Source organism: Vanacampus margaritifer, chromosome 6 (genome assembly GCF_051991255.1).
Source record: "Vanacampus margaritifer isolate UIUO_Vmar chromosome 6, RoL_Vmar_1.0, whole genome shotgun sequence".
Taxonomy (NCBI): Eukaryota; Metazoa; Chordata; class Actinopteri; order Syngnathiformes; family Syngnathidae; genus Vanacampus; species Vanacampus margaritifer.
Window position 1 is genome coordinate 27240314 of NC_135437.1, and position 15825 is coordinate 27256138.

General features: G+C 39.1%; 1 long non-coding RNA gene across 1 annotated transcript in view; it reads left to right on the top strand.

The window, feature by feature from the left end:
* LOC144053999 (uncharacterized) overlaps positions 1–15825 on the top strand; it is a 161787-nt gene that overhangs the window by 98871 nt on the left and 47091 nt on the right. The gene's annotated exons all lie outside the window — the stretch shown is intronic.

Consider the following 15825-nt stretch of genomic DNA (forward strand, 5'->3'; position numbering starts at 1 on the left):
GTGTGTCTTCCCTTCCCCAGGTGTGTCTCATTAGTGTTGGTTCATTTGGTCTGTTGTGTTTGTCCAGTCGCTGTGGGTGCATTGCCTATGTTATGTGTAGAAGTTCGTGCGCCAAGTCTTTGTCACAGCCAAGTCGTCTTTGTCACAACTAAGTAGCCTTTGTCACCGCCAAGTAGCCTTTGTCACCGCCAATTAGCCTTTGTCACCGCCAAGTAGCCTTTGTCACCGCCAATTAGCCTTTGTCACCGCCAAGTAGCCTTCGCCACAGCCAAGTCATCGCCTCAGCCAACCAAGTCGTTCTCGTCGCAGCCAAGTTGTCTTCGTCACAGCCAAGAAGCCATCGCCCCAGTCAAATCAAGTCACTCCACAGCAAGTCAAGGCAAATCAGGTCCTGTCGCGTCACGCTTCGTTCCAGTCATGGCGACCAGTCTACTCGCATCCTGTCAAGTCATGGCGACCAGTCCATTCGCACCCTGTCCAGTCATGGCGACCACTCTGCTCACGTCCTGTCCAGTCATGGCGACCAGTCTACTCACGTCCTGTCCAGTCATGGCGACCAGTCCAGTCGCGTCCTGTCCAGTTATGGCGACCTGTTAATTAAAGTTCCACACATTGCACTTGATTTGTGTTTCCCTGCATTTGGGTCCACCGTCCCTCAACCACTCCCGTTCCACCCTGACAACAGCAGCACTAACCAAGACATGTTAGAATAAATTTAATTAATAAATTAGAATACCCTGTGCAGTTTTAAAGATGATCTCATGTTACGCAAAGGTGGCGCTGTTAACCAGAAGAATATTACGTGTTTGTCAATTTTTATGTTTATTTTTCTCCTCTTTCTTGTTCAGCCTCATCTGCTTTGTTTTCTCACTAACTCCGCTTTCACTCCACAAATATCATTTAATATTATTTCAAAATTGCGTGCGCTCTGCCTCTAACGCTCCATAACAAATAGCTTTTTATTAACTCTGATAGAAAGAATCTGAGCAAGAGAAGATTTTATTGTCTGTAGCGAGCTGAACTCCCACAGTATGAATAAAAGTGTGCATTAAAATTAAATACTTCCACCAAGGAGGAGGTTTTCATCATAGTTTGTTTCTAATAAATCTCATCCTTGGTGGATTCCGTATGAGTTTTGTGCAATGTTGTTGCCTTTTATGCTCACATCATGATTGTTATGGCTATCGTTCAAATGGTTTTCTTTGTCTATGGTACTTATCTAGTGCTGTGTTTCCAAAGTATTAGTGAGCTTGGGCACGTATTTGACATTAGAACAATGTCTCGTCACGTTAACCAAACAAAAAATGTGACAAGAAGTGCATTATTTGTCGTAAATAAATACATTGGAAGGTTTTTAAAAACTTTTCAAGTTACGAACACCATTTTTGAATGAAAGCTGACTCTACGTGCATGTTTGGTTACGCAAACGGTTTCTGCTTGGATGAGCGGATGGATCATTGATGTGCTTCTCGTGCTAGTTAACCATCATTTCGTGCATAGCTCATTGCGCTAGTGATGCTGTTTTTTTTCCCCTTTACTCTTAATTAGACCTCAGAATGACTTTTATGTTACTGTTGGCTGTAAACGCAATCACGATTCAAAAACATTCTGAATAATGTTGCAAAAAAGTTTTGACAGTATACATTTTTTATTGCATTGTAGTGTTTCTTAAATTGGAGACAAGAAACGACCGGGATATTATCAAAGAGTATTTCTTGTACTGTAATTTGATTTTGCAAGTCCTACAGAATATTGTGTTTGATTGCTATAAAAAACGTATAAACTACCAAAGGAAAGATTAGAGTCTCTCCGTTCATCAGGAAAAAAAAAGTATAATTGCATCTGTTTCCATTTTGCATCAATTAGTATAAGAATATAGCTATGTTTCATTATTATTCACAAATCTGTTGAAAACACTGGGGAAAAGAGCTTGTTGCATCATGGCCCTCGATGATCTCTTATACTCTTCTGCCACCTGCTGGCCGTTTTAACTACCATTGCTTTACGCCACCTTTTCATGTCAGAAGCAGAATCAAAGCCTTCTGTATGCTCTTGCATTAAAAAAACAACAACGTAAAAACATAAACATACATTTTTGGGAGTGAATGAGTTTTAATTGCATGCAAGTTTGATTCATTTTGGAATTTTCAGTGAACCTAACATGCATATTTATTGAATGTGGGAGGAAAGTGTTGGTATAAGGAGAACATGCAAATAGACCACCCTTCCCAAAAATAAATATAAAGAAGGCCAGAGCCAAGATTCTAACTCAGAACCACATAACTGTAAGGCAGACTTGCTTACCACAATTCATATTTATTTTGCAATTAATTAACTTACAAATATAGTACAATGTACCTTGTATGTTGTAAGTGTTTTGGGGAGTTTTGTTTCCGATGAGAACCCACATTTGACAAAGTTTGGTAAAAGCTGCCAATAGATGATGATACGAGTTGTTCAATGGCGAAGTACATTCAAGAGCATGTTAAATATGCATCAATATACACATCCTCTATGCAAATACAAATAAAAGCTTGAAAGAAGACTGGTGGTCTCACAGGCAAATCCGATGGGATCGGTTTTGTGTCAACGAGCCACAATCGCAACCACGAGTAATATCAGTTATTCATGTTCACCTGATTAGCGACGGATGCCAGCGGTTCAGAAAAAGGCTCAAATATTGACGCTTAGCCGTCTTCAACGAGCTTCCTCTCCGTCCGTTTGAACTCTGCGTCACCCTTAACACTCTGGTGGAAACCTCATCTTTGATCAACCATCAAAATCAAATCACTGTTTTCAACGACAACCGCAAAGGTAGTCGGTCGCCCGAATCACAAAGCGAATAATTGCTACGCGTTCCCTCTAGCGACGAGACGTCCAACACAAAAACCTTACAGCCTTGTTGTGATTATAATTCATCAAAGTCTTTCTAGTTTTTTTTTTTGGGGGTATTTAGTGATGCTCGGTCTCCCTGCTGAATGAGCGTGTGCCTTGTCGAGCGACTGCGGTCCCCATCAAAGGGATCTTTGTTTTTTGTATACAAGGCCAGACCACCACCGAGTGCAGATGTCAACAAAGACACGCTTGTTGATGTACGTCTGAATGGACACTAAGGGCTTGTTGAAAGGATGACACAGCAGAATGTGTGCAAGATTTCCATCAACAGCTGCCACTCACTCACTGACTTGCGCTGTGTCGTTTTGGGACGAAAATACAGACTAACCGCGTTATTCATTTCTTTCCAAACGTCTATCTTCATTTCAAGTGTCATTTCTATGTTGGATTTTTGTTTTCTTTGGTCCAATTAAATTTCAGCTTCTGTATTGCCATGTCAATGTAATCTGCCCAGGGCCTTCAATGTCATAAGTGCTGGCCCAAGACACATACAAACGATTAATAATGGCTAGAAGTTGCTCCATTATGAAGAAAATATTAATCACGATTAATTTGGTAATAATCAGGATTAGGACAAATTTTTGGTACAAAACAAGAAAATGTTGAAACGTAAAAAATATTAAGACAAATACATTTATTTGAAACACTATAATTATGCAAGTTCCTTTTGGACCAAACAAGATGTATTTAAATTAGTCGTTTTAAAATTTAAAAAAAGGTGCAAATATATAAATTTAAACAACTCAAAATTAGTATTAATAATGTTTCATTTTTGTTTACGAGTGTAATAATTGAAATTGTAATTGAATTTCAATTAATTGCACATCCGTAATAATGGCTGTTTTTTTTTGTTTTTTTACCAATCAGATTTCAGATACACCACTCTCCGGCTCAGAGTGACGTCTTCAGATCCAAGCTAACAATTTTTGCAATGTTTAGCCAATCATATTTTAGCGGGCTGTGTCCTGCCGAGAACGAGATATCATAATGAAAAGTTATGTAACTGGCATTTCCAAAACAGCATTGACTAGTTAGCTTTGACTACCCAACATAGCTATTAAGCTCTGGGGAGCAAATCAGGATGGATTTTGTCTCTAAATAATAAGCATGACAGCACTCTCTGTCTCTGATTGGTTGTTTTTCCTTGGGTGCGGTGGTTTCTTAAAAATCAGAATGGAGGTACAAAATGCGGACAAATTGGGCTGATTACTTTATTTGTGTACTATTGTCAGACAATAGTGACATTTTTAAGAATTAGGACAAAAAAGTGTTGTTGTTTTTTTTTTTATGCAGAATGGTGGAACTCAAACAAGAAAATATGGTACACTACGCCTCTCAAGTCGCACAAAACTTTGAAATTCCAACCGTTGGAATTCCAAAATAAAGACAAAGTAAGTATCTAAAGAGTTAAACATAATTTAAAATTTAATTTCACGGAATTACTGCCAGCTACAACAAAAATACCAACCTCATGGCTCATGAATACCGAGGAAAAAAAAGAAGCCGTTATTAATATTCAAACAATCTTTTCATCAAGTGGTTGAGAGGTCACGGGTTCCACCTTCTTTGGGCCCAAGAGAGAGTGACAGCTTCATTAATTGGCCCACTACGGGGAGCGACATTCTGCTAGTGAATACAAATGGCGCTTCAATGCTTGGATGATGACATGCACGTCCATTCACGTCCCCTTTGGGTGATGATAAAGGATGTGCATTATGACATGTGACTAACACGCACATGCACTGTATTCAGTACATGTGCGCTGAACCCCTTTAGGACCCCTAGATGGTTGGAGTGGACATTGCATATTAGAAACCAATAAAAATGCAATTCATTTGGATGACGCCAACACTTGTGGCTCAAGATTGGTTTCTAGCTAACCAATTACAATCACAAGTTGATTTGCATGATGTTCATATTAAAAATGTTACATATAAGCTTGGTAAGTTTACAACACGCAGATCTGCCACTTAATAAAGTTTTTTTCTCTCGAATATTGCCTCTAACCTCTAAAAAAAATATATATATACAGTATATATATATATATATATATATGTGGCCTTGATACGCCGTCATAGAAAATGATCAAAATCAGCAAAGAAAAAACAAAATAAAATTGCCCGGCAGAAAAAAATGTGGTTCTGAAGGGTTTAAGTGGTCAGCAGAAACAGATGCATGTAATTGTGTAGGTCTGTGTATGTATAATGTTGCATAATGGGGCCAAGTGGGACCATTTATACATTAAACAGTAAAGGGCTAAGAATGGATCCCTGTGGAACACCATATGGAAAGATTACACGGTTTTATGATTGCGATTCAACCCTTGACCATTAAACTGAACGGAAAATGCCATGAAACTTTTCGTAATGTATTTTTGACGAGAAAATTAGCAACCTAAAAATAAATATAAATCGTTATAGCAGCACCGCCTAATGCATTGAGGTTGTGCGGTCCCATGGCGAGTATGGGCGGCGTTATTAGCATACACATGCCTTGTCACTCCCGGATTGAGAAGCACTAGTCACATGATGAACGGCACACCACTCCGCCCAACGAACAAATGAATTCCGGCGGGGCTTGGATGGGCTTTCCGATGGCCATGTTTCGACATGAATCACGTTAACCTTCTCATTTTCGAGTTCATCCATTTTTAAGGTGCTCCCGGTGCCGTCTTGCAGGCGAATGCATCGAGCCGGCCGTCCGATGATGGCTGAAGGCTGAGCTTCCATTAAGCCTCACACGGCAGAGTATTGTGTCACTTGTGGTGCGTACGATCTGTCAAGGCGCGAAGCTGTCATGACTGAGCTGCACAGTGCATGCAAATGACGCCGAAGATAATCATGAGAAGGGGACAGGGGGGAGTGAGGGAGGGGGGGGGGGGGGTTCTGTTGTTGCCTATGTGCAACACCAAAGTAAAAAAAATATGTACTTATTTTGAAAGTATGGAGGACCAAAACATCCCAAATTAAAAATAAATAAATACATATGGATATAAAAAAATATATAATCAAAAAATTCATCCATCCATCCATTTTTCTGCCGCTTATCCGAAGTCTGGTCGCGGAGGCAGCAGCTTTAGGAGGGAAGCCCAGACTTCCCTCTCCCCAGCCACTTCAACCAGCTCCACCGGTGGGATCCCAAGGCGAGAGACATAGTCTCTCCAGCCTGTCCTGGGTCGTCCCCGGGGCCTAAAGCCGGTGGGACATGCCCGGAACACCTCTCCAGGGAGGCGTCCAGGAGCCATCCGAACCACATGCCCGAGCCACCTCAGCTGGCGTCTCTCAACGCGGAAGAGCAGCGGCTCTACTTGACCTTTAACGACTTTTATTTATTTATTTATTTATTTATGTATTTATTGATATATACATATTTATATTTACTTTTTGTATTTAATTTTTGAATTTAATTTTGTATATCTGTTTTTATTTTCACTTTTATTTATTATTTTTTTTATTATTTTTTTGGGCCAGTTTTTGTCCTCCATATGAAAGTAGCTCCAAACACATGCCAGTCAACCTCACATTTCTATTTATGCCTTTCTAAAATAATGGAAACAGAAGTAATCCGTCGTCAAACATTGAATGTTTGAACAGCATCTTATTTTTTTGTCAGCTTACATGCGTTATAGATTGGCGCGAGAGATTGATGGCTGACATTTTGACGGCGCTATAAAAAAAATAAAATAAACTGCCCTCTCCTCACACTTTTGCAGCTCAATCTACTAAAATGCTAATGCATGACCAATCAATACCGTCGTATATTCACTCGGACGCTTTTCTGCTGAGCGTGCAAGTGGCGGAAACGTCATCAGTAGTCTGCAAATACTATTTAACCGTCATTTCGTATTGCAGGCGTCAAATCAAAAGGTTCTGTGGAGCGATTTAGAGAAAAGAAATGTGCTGGTGGGGATGGATGATGCCTTGCTTCAGGGCACCTCAACAATAATATTAGTAATTCTTCACAGAGGATAAAGCATATATGCCTATGACCACTGTTGTATTATTTGTGTTTAAATGTCTGTTGCTTTAATGTTATAATAGGTTACACCGACATTGTTGCTATTAGTTAGCCCATCTGCAGTCTTTTGTGTTTTCTGCTAGCATTTGTTAGCTTTCCTAAGACAAAGTTCAAGGTTGTTTTAAATGTGTAGTTGTCTATTTTTAATGTTTATTTTGATATTTTGATGTTGAACTTCAACTGGGGAATCAGTAGCACCACGCTCCCCGATCTCATAAAATACGGACTGTATCAGCCCAATACCTCTACCTGGTATCGGTGCACCCATCCTTATTATTCAAATTTGAATGATAAACTTATCATAATGAAGTTTACGTTTTCTTATTTTAAACTCCAATTCTAACATTATTACCAACACTTTTGATTTCCCAAGGATTTGCGCCCCATGAATTACATTGGTAGAATTTGCCCGACGGTCCAAAATGAATGAAAAGTAAACTCAATAACATTGAGCAGATGCAGCATGAATTTTAATCAGATTCTCATTTCATTAAAGTTAAATGAAGCGTATCTCAAGCAAATAATTGAACCCCAAAAAGACGATGGTGCTGATAAGAGGCGCTGTTTGCGACACTGTTTATTCTCAATTAATCTACCACGTTCTTTTCTGCTGAATGTTTAATGAACGGTCATAAACGGCACATGCGTTTTCATATTTGCCTTGAATAATACATGACTGCACTTCCTAATGAGTTACATTCTTTTTTAATATCTGACCATTCAGCAAATTTGGAATCAACAAATATCTGCTTTAAAAAAGAAAAAGAAAATAAAAAAACAATCATCCAATATATAAAATGATGCTTTTATGAAAAATCAAGTACTTGTCTTGTCGAATTCCCCACTGCTCAACTTTCAACTGTCAATCAAACATGGATGCTACTACACTTTAAAAATATATTCTTTTTTTTTTTTTTTCGTGGAGAGCTCAGTATTGTTCATTCGGTAATTTTACCGATTTGACATGTCATCATCATTGCTCTCCTTTATTTATTTTAATTTTATTTTATTTTGTATGTGGGTGAGTATGTGTATGTGCGTGTGTGCGTGCGTCCGAGTGTGTGTGCATTCATTAGTTCACCTAAAACCTATTAAAAAAATCCCATACCGTTCACCTAAACCGAACACTTCCTGCCAGAGTCGTGAGGCCGTCAGGAGACCCGAGGAAGGACCAAAGAAAAGAAAGGAAAGTGAAATCCAGCAAAAAATATATTCAAATACTGTTACTACTTGCCTAAAAATACATTTGTAATGTAATCAAAGTACCATAATATCAAATTAATGTAATATGATTACTTTCAATTACATTTGGATTACTCCAATACCAAATACGGTACGCTAATAATGAAAAAATACATTCCATAAACTGTAAAAGTTTAACCGCATCCAAATATATCAGACTGCCGGAAAACAGTTTAACACTACAGCTCTCTAATTCCTAAATAGTTGTCAAACATATCGAATGTATTTCGAAACCCACGTGTCCATATGCGTGTCGTTCCATATCATATTAGAGGTTAGTAAATCCCCCTATTTTGCTTTTTGCGTGTGAAACATTTTTCCCGCTCTCCTGTCGCTCTCTGTCACATTATTTGCAGACTAATGGGATCAACAGCATGCTCATTAGTTTACTTAGGAGACACCATTGTTTACGAGACTCCAGTTTGTTCCCAACAGATGCTTATTTTTTATGGTTAGATGGATAAAATGACAATCAGTGAAATTCATAGGGTACCTTTCAATGAGCCACGGGCATTTATTTATTTTTTTTAAATCTCTTGCTACAGTCGAAGTCCTGTGTTTAATGTCTAAGCCTTATGCTTCTTACCTACCTGATTAAAAAGAAGCGACATTAAATGAATGTTTTATTTTTTCAGGCCCATTTACCAAATGTTACATTATGGCGGAGCTTAGCAGCACCTGTGAGCCATAACCGCTTCCACAGGTCGCCTCGTAATGATTTTAATCAGGAGCTCATTATATCTGCCGCACGGAGCCTACTCAATCACATCAATTGATTAATTAAGTGCCAAGGGCATTGGTGGACCCAGGTGACAATCACATCCCGGATGGGGGAAACCGCTGTCGGTCCGAAAGCAAGAAACGTCTGAGTGTGATGAGCAGAACTGTCATATGTAACGACGTCCACTTCGCATTGAAAATCAAATAAGTCTCCCCAATAAATCTGCAAACGTGCTGCAAGGACAGATGTTTTCATGAGCCGCTGTTTTTTTGTTTTTTTTTTACAGCTCGCTTGCGAGGCTTAATTTTCACGATTGGCCGCCATGGTCAAACGCGAACTGTAATGCGGACTAATCTTCGCAGCGCTGCGAGGACGGCCATAATGACGGCAAACCCGCCCGATTGAACGACGAGATCAATTGAGGACTGCCCATGTGTCAAATATTCACGTGCAGAAAAAGCATTGTTGCAGGCAGGTGGACTTGCTATCCTGCTTCTCCACATCATCTGCTGTCACTCCGATCTTCAGAAGTCACATCAACCAATATTACATAGAACCAGATTACATGTGGAATTTAGATAGGCCTTTCCCGCACATGGTTTTAACATCGGCTCACATGATTCACGCCTGCAACACGGGCTTTAGGTATTAACGTCGACCCTGCTTAAATCCATCCATCCATTTTCTATATCGCTTATCATGTAGCCTATCCTAGCTGAGGTTATTTATATAACAAAACAAACAAAAACAAAAAAACTAGTGCTTTCAAAGTTAAAGCATTAATTGATTAATTAATCACCAAAAAATGATCGCAATAATCATGAATTAACGCAGATTAATTTTACCCATAGATTATCCTTTAGCGTGGCAGCGGATGGCTACGTTTAAGGTTTGAGCAATAAACATCATTTCATGCATTAAAGTAAAGCATTTAATGAACGTTTGCGTATTACATTTAGAATATTTGTTAATGTCAAACTATCGGGGTTATTTTTTTTTCTATTTTAAATTGTGCAAGTAAGTAAGTAACTGATTAGAAAAAGAAGAGAATGAGCGTGTGCAGTGGATAAAAAAAAATGTTGAAGATGTCCTCATAACATTTAATGTCAAAAGGATTAACACATAATGCTCTTCAAATTTGGCGGGACATTTTTTTTGTGATAAAAAAGCCTTTTTTTTTTTTTTATTAGGCGATTAATTGTGATTAATCAGTTTGACAGCTCTAGAAAAAACTAAAACTACAATTGACCAGAGATGGCAAACCCAGGTCGAGAAAGTCTTAAAAACCCTGCCACAGTTTGACTTTAGCCCCTTGTGCTAGCTAGCTAGCTCCCTAGCAGGTAAACGAGCACCCAAGGAGCTAGCTAGGGAGCTTGCTACCCCCTGAAATTCACAAAACATTTTCGTTTATCGAAATAAAATAAAAACGAAAACGCTAAAAAAAAAAAGAAAAAAGAAGAAAACTAACTGAAGAGGTAGTAGGCCATGATTAATCTTAAATGATTAGCCTTAGCCACAGCTACTTCTAAAACATGTTGATCATCCATAGTTTTAAAATAGGCCGTAGTAACAACTTAACTCGGGCATGTCAACCGCGGTTAAACATTATACAAATATGGGCCCTGGTTGGACACTAGACTAAAAGCAATAAATGTAATATCATGATTAGCACGAAGAATATCGGGCAGGCATTGAAGCAAAAGCCTGCACGGTCTATGAACACAACAACTCTGTTGGAAAACTCGACTTTTCGGATGCTTTGACACGTCCGTCAGTCGGCGGGGGTTGAGCTGAGTGAGTTTCAGCATGACTGCCTTCCATTTAGGAGGAGAGGCCACTCGGAGCCTCTGCTCAGCTGACAAGTCAAATGCGTCTCTATTTGCCTGTAGTGAAAACCTTGGCGTGACCTTCCCCGCCCTGCTGCTCTTTTAAGAACACATTTCATCAATAAGGCCTCATCGCGTGGAGTTTCGTTTCAACGTGAGGCGTGAGATGACCGTCCTTTTCTGAGCTTGACACCCCCCCCCCCACCCCTTGAAAAAAAATCACTCAAAATGGCTTCCGGCAGCTCTGACTCATTTCTTTGTTGCTTTCTCTTTTATTTACACCCCCCCCCCCCCATCCCTCCACTAACCATTTTCTTTTTTTGTGTGTGTGTCCAATGTGTATTGTCTGAAAATATCGATGCTATCTGACTTTGCTTTTCTCCTGTTAATTTCACTTCACCTTCAACCGCACGAGCCATTGCCTTGCCCTTGAGGCTACATTCATGATGCCCAATTCGGATTTTTGTTAAATCTGATATTTTGATGTTTTGGTCCTCCATTCCAAAAACAACTGTAGTCCTAACTAACTAACCTAACAAGGCTATCTCTTGGTTATTTAAGTGTATATAAGTCATTCCAGAAGTGAAAATGATACCTCATATAGTAGATACGCTAAGCATCGGTTACCCTCAGTCGAAACGGATTACTTGCGTTCGATGTGGGATTGGTGGTCCTGTTACTATTTCTGCCTTGTGGTCAGTGCAAGTACGAGGGCATTTTAACAGCGGATCAATGGGATCGAAAGAAATTCTGTTAGCGTCACCTCCAAGCAGTCATACTCACGACTCGCTTCTCACACGCTAGCTCACATTTGTCAAGATTCCATTTACTTGTCAGGGGCACCGTTAAGTGCAGTAATACGCCAAGTTCTGGGTTTTTATTAAAAGTATTCAAAAGGGAAATAATGGAAATCTGTTTCAGGGTCAAATTTAATTAACTGTACTGGCAATTTCTTATTCGCTGACCTGTTATAACCGCACATTTTTAAGCAATCAATTGCATTTATTTATTATTATTATTATTATTATTTTATATTATTATTCTTATTATTATTGTTGTTGTTGTTTTTGTTGTTGTTATTATTATTAATGCTGTCAGGCGATACATTTTTGTTATCTTATTACAGGATTTTCAATTAATTAATCTAATTAATTGATTTTAATCTCAAATCTGATAAAGGTCTCCAAATAAATAATTTGAATTCTAGGACATTACAAAAAATTGTAGTGCATGACTAATCAATTGAATACACCAAGAAGAGATTTGAAATGACTAATAATCATTTATAATAATAATAATAATAATAATTATTATTATTATTATTAATTGTAATTATTTCTTTATTATAGTACACAGCAGTGTTAATTTCGCCAATAATTTTTTTTTTAGTTTTAGTTATAGTGTTTTAACTAAAATAATTTCAATTCAGTCATCTGATTGTATTTTAGTTTTAATCCAATTTTCGTTTATATTTTCCGTATTTTGGTGTCATTGCTATTTGTTTCTAACCTACCTATCAATGAAAGTTGTTATGCTGTTAACGTTGCGATGCAAGATCGTCATCATTCAGGTTGTGTTTGATTTGAGAGTTTCTAACTGTATCAGTGTGTCACAATCTGCACCTCCCCGGCTCAAAAGCCTCCTGGCTGGCTTGACACTCGGCCCCAAGTTTAACTCACTGACCTTTCTCTTTCCCCATCTTGACATGTGGAGGCACTGCTCTCCCCTCACACTGTCTCCTGATACGTTTGATCATATCTCTGCCGCTCTGCGCCTCCTCCTCCTCCTCCGCCTCCTCCTCTTCCATACAGCGGCTGACAGATCAAAAAGCCCTCGAGGGAAGTTTGCTAGTGGAGTGTATCACTGAAATGTGGGGGGTCCGCCTGCTGACTTGCTCACTAGGGCACAATGCTGTCGCTACATGATTTCCCCCCCCCCCCCTCTTATTTTGGAATGGGTTAAGGCTGTATGTCCCAACACACTGGAAAGCAAAAGGTTACAAGCCTCCTGCCGGGTTGCAATGTGTACTGATATGCAGTTAAACAATATCCCACCTTGACGTCCTTCCGTTGTGTTATGTGACAACCAGCCAGCGATGAGCTTTTGCACAAACTTAATCTGTTTACGTTGCATTGGTGAGCAAGTGTGTGCAAACAAGTCGGTCAATGATGTGATGTTGAGCTACTGACACATTGTGATTGTGATTGGATTTTTACAAGAGAGGAGCAAATCATGTAAAGACTTGAAGTTAGCATTGCTAATTAAACTGGCTTTGAAAACAGCAGAGGCCCCATAATTGAACCCTGTGGAACACCGTATGTTTTGTTATACATGTGAATTCATATAATTGCACATACTCTAAAAACAGTTGGGTCAGAAATGGACGGATCGTCTACTGACCCAACTTTAGGTAAAAAAATTTGGTTATTTTTTTAAATAAAAAAAACAACCCAGAAAGTCGGGTCAGATCATCTATTTGGGTCAGTTTCCAACTTTCTTCATGTTGTATAAAACAAATCAGAAAGTTGGATCAGATTGTTTATTCTGGGTTAGGTTCACCTTTGGGTCAAACATTTTGGATTAGGTCTTCTACTTGGGTCAATTTGACTCAGGTTTGGGGGGGAAATTGGGTCATTTTCTCTAAAACAACCCAGAAGTTGGGTTAGATCGTCTACTTGGGTCAATTTGACTCGAATTTGGGAAAAATAAATCTCTCTCTCTCTCTCTCTCTCTCTCTCTCTCTCTCTCTCTCTCTCTCTCTCTCTCTCTCTATATATATATATATATATATATATATATATATATATATATATCGGGTCATTTTCTATAAAACAACCCAGAAAATTGGGTTTGATCCTCTACTTGGGTCGATTTGACTCAAATTTAGGTCAAAAATTCACAAATTCTCTTCTCTCAAAAGTTTATTTTATTTTATTTTTTTATAAATAAATAAAACAACCCAGGAAGTTGGGTCAGATCTTCTACTTGGATCAATTTGACCCAACTTTAGGTTACAAAAAATAAAATAAAATTAGTCATTTTGTCTATAACGACCCATAATGTTGGGTCAGATACTCCACTTGGGTTAATTTGACCCAACTTTGGGTCAAAAGATGGGTCATTTTGTGTAAAACAACCTGGAGAATTGGGTCAAATTGAACCATAAAGTGGATCGTTCCATTTTCGAAGCATTATTGGGTTACTTTTGACCCAGCTGTTTTAAGAGTGCATATTTGTCCCAGGTTAAAAGCACCGATCTATAATTTACCCTGTAGGTTCGCCACTAGATCCAATCTGTCCTTTTCTAATGCATTCGCATGAGAATAAAAGGCAATTTTTGTTGACATTTATGAGAGACCTTCCGATATGCAGGTATCCAATTCCATGCTTTCTTTCCTCTCTTTTCACTTCCATGACCCACATCCAAATTGGGCCACATCGGAATGGTCTCTTGAACCATGCTGTGCAAATCCAGCCTCGACCAACGCTCGATGCTATTGACATTATTTCCTCCTTGCTGTGTTCGTAATGGAATGTAATGCAGTGTCTGTCCTTGAATCAATGAGGAGTAATCATATTCCTCAAGGCTTGGACGCGGCAGTTGCATCTTATGGCTGACGGCTTCCGTAATCAGGATTTAAAACACACGTTTGAGCACGCCGTACTTTCCAATGCTAATTTACACGCTGGCTCACCCCGGGTATGCGTCTTTGAATCGAGTTGACCTGCAAGGGCCCGTGGCCATCTGCGGCCTCTCCCAGCTGCTCCATTTGGCGCCGGCAGAGCTGACCAGGAGGAGTACTTAAAAGTCCCTAATCTGTCACTCTTGCCTGGCCAGCGCTCGCCTTGGCTGGCCGGCGTGGAAGCCACGTTTTGCGCCGCCCGTGCCGCCAGAGAGACATCATTACTGCTTTGTTAATGCACCACGCAGGGGAAAAGTCAATGGGATCATCCATAATGATTTGGAGATTTATTGCCATCGCATGTTAATGACGCTACGCTATCAAACGCATGCAAAAGAGCCCGCTCTTTTTTCTTTTCTTTTTTTCTTAATCATTATTTCTCTTTATCTCGCCACCCCAGCGATCATGGCAACCTTTGCTGCTCGGCGCCATCGCGGGTGGTAATCGCACATCCTGCTGTGATGCCGGAATTAACGCTAACTATTAAACACGATCATGGCGGTCGGTGTTGTTGCTGATGGCAGGCTGCGCCACTGCAGATTGCACAATAAGGGCGGCTATTTTAATCAGCCTATTGAGATGAATGACTAAATATATGTTTACATGGCGAGGGTATTAGGCCCATAGAAATTAATTACACACATTTGTTATTCAGAACATGCAGTGTTGTGTGCCAGCCGTGTCCGGCAGAAAACCTGTCAAGCTCAAATGAGGTTATAAGCGGGGACGTGCTAGCTAATCTGCAAGGAGCGAGGCATATTCACTAGAACAGGGGTCAATAACCTTTCCTGTCAAAAGAGCTATTTTAGGCCAAATAAATAACCAAAAATCTGTGTGGAGCCGCAAAACATTTGAAAATTGTGATGAAGGAAACAGTGTGTTAGTGTTAGTCTGATGTGGTAGTTCTGAAAAGAGCTCATTAGAGCTGCAGCACAACACAAAAATATCACAGCAGCATCCAATACGTAGATGTGCATTTTCTTCTACCTTTTTTCTTCTGTTTTTGGATTTTTGGGGGCTAATGTTTCATATTTAATTTCTTAAATACTTTTTTCAATGTCTAACCCTTTTTATGGCTGTTTTGGGATGGGGTTTTTTCTGCCTTTTTTTGCTATCAATTCACTGACATTTTAGGCAATTTCATGGACTTTTTATGGTAGTTTTCTTCTTCCCTTTTGGAAATTTCATGGTCCCTGTTTGGACATTTAGGTATTTAAAAAAAAAAACTTTTTCATCAACCTTTCATCTCTTTTTCTGACAACTTAATAATTAGGACTGACATTAAATTTTTTTGTTCCTTTTTTATATTTAATTATTGTTAATATCTTTTTTTGTCATTTCTTCATTATTATTATTATTTTTTTTTTACATTTTATGGCTATTTTTTGATGTTTTTTTCTTCTGCCCTTTTTTGCTATAAATTTTGTGGCATTTTGGGGAT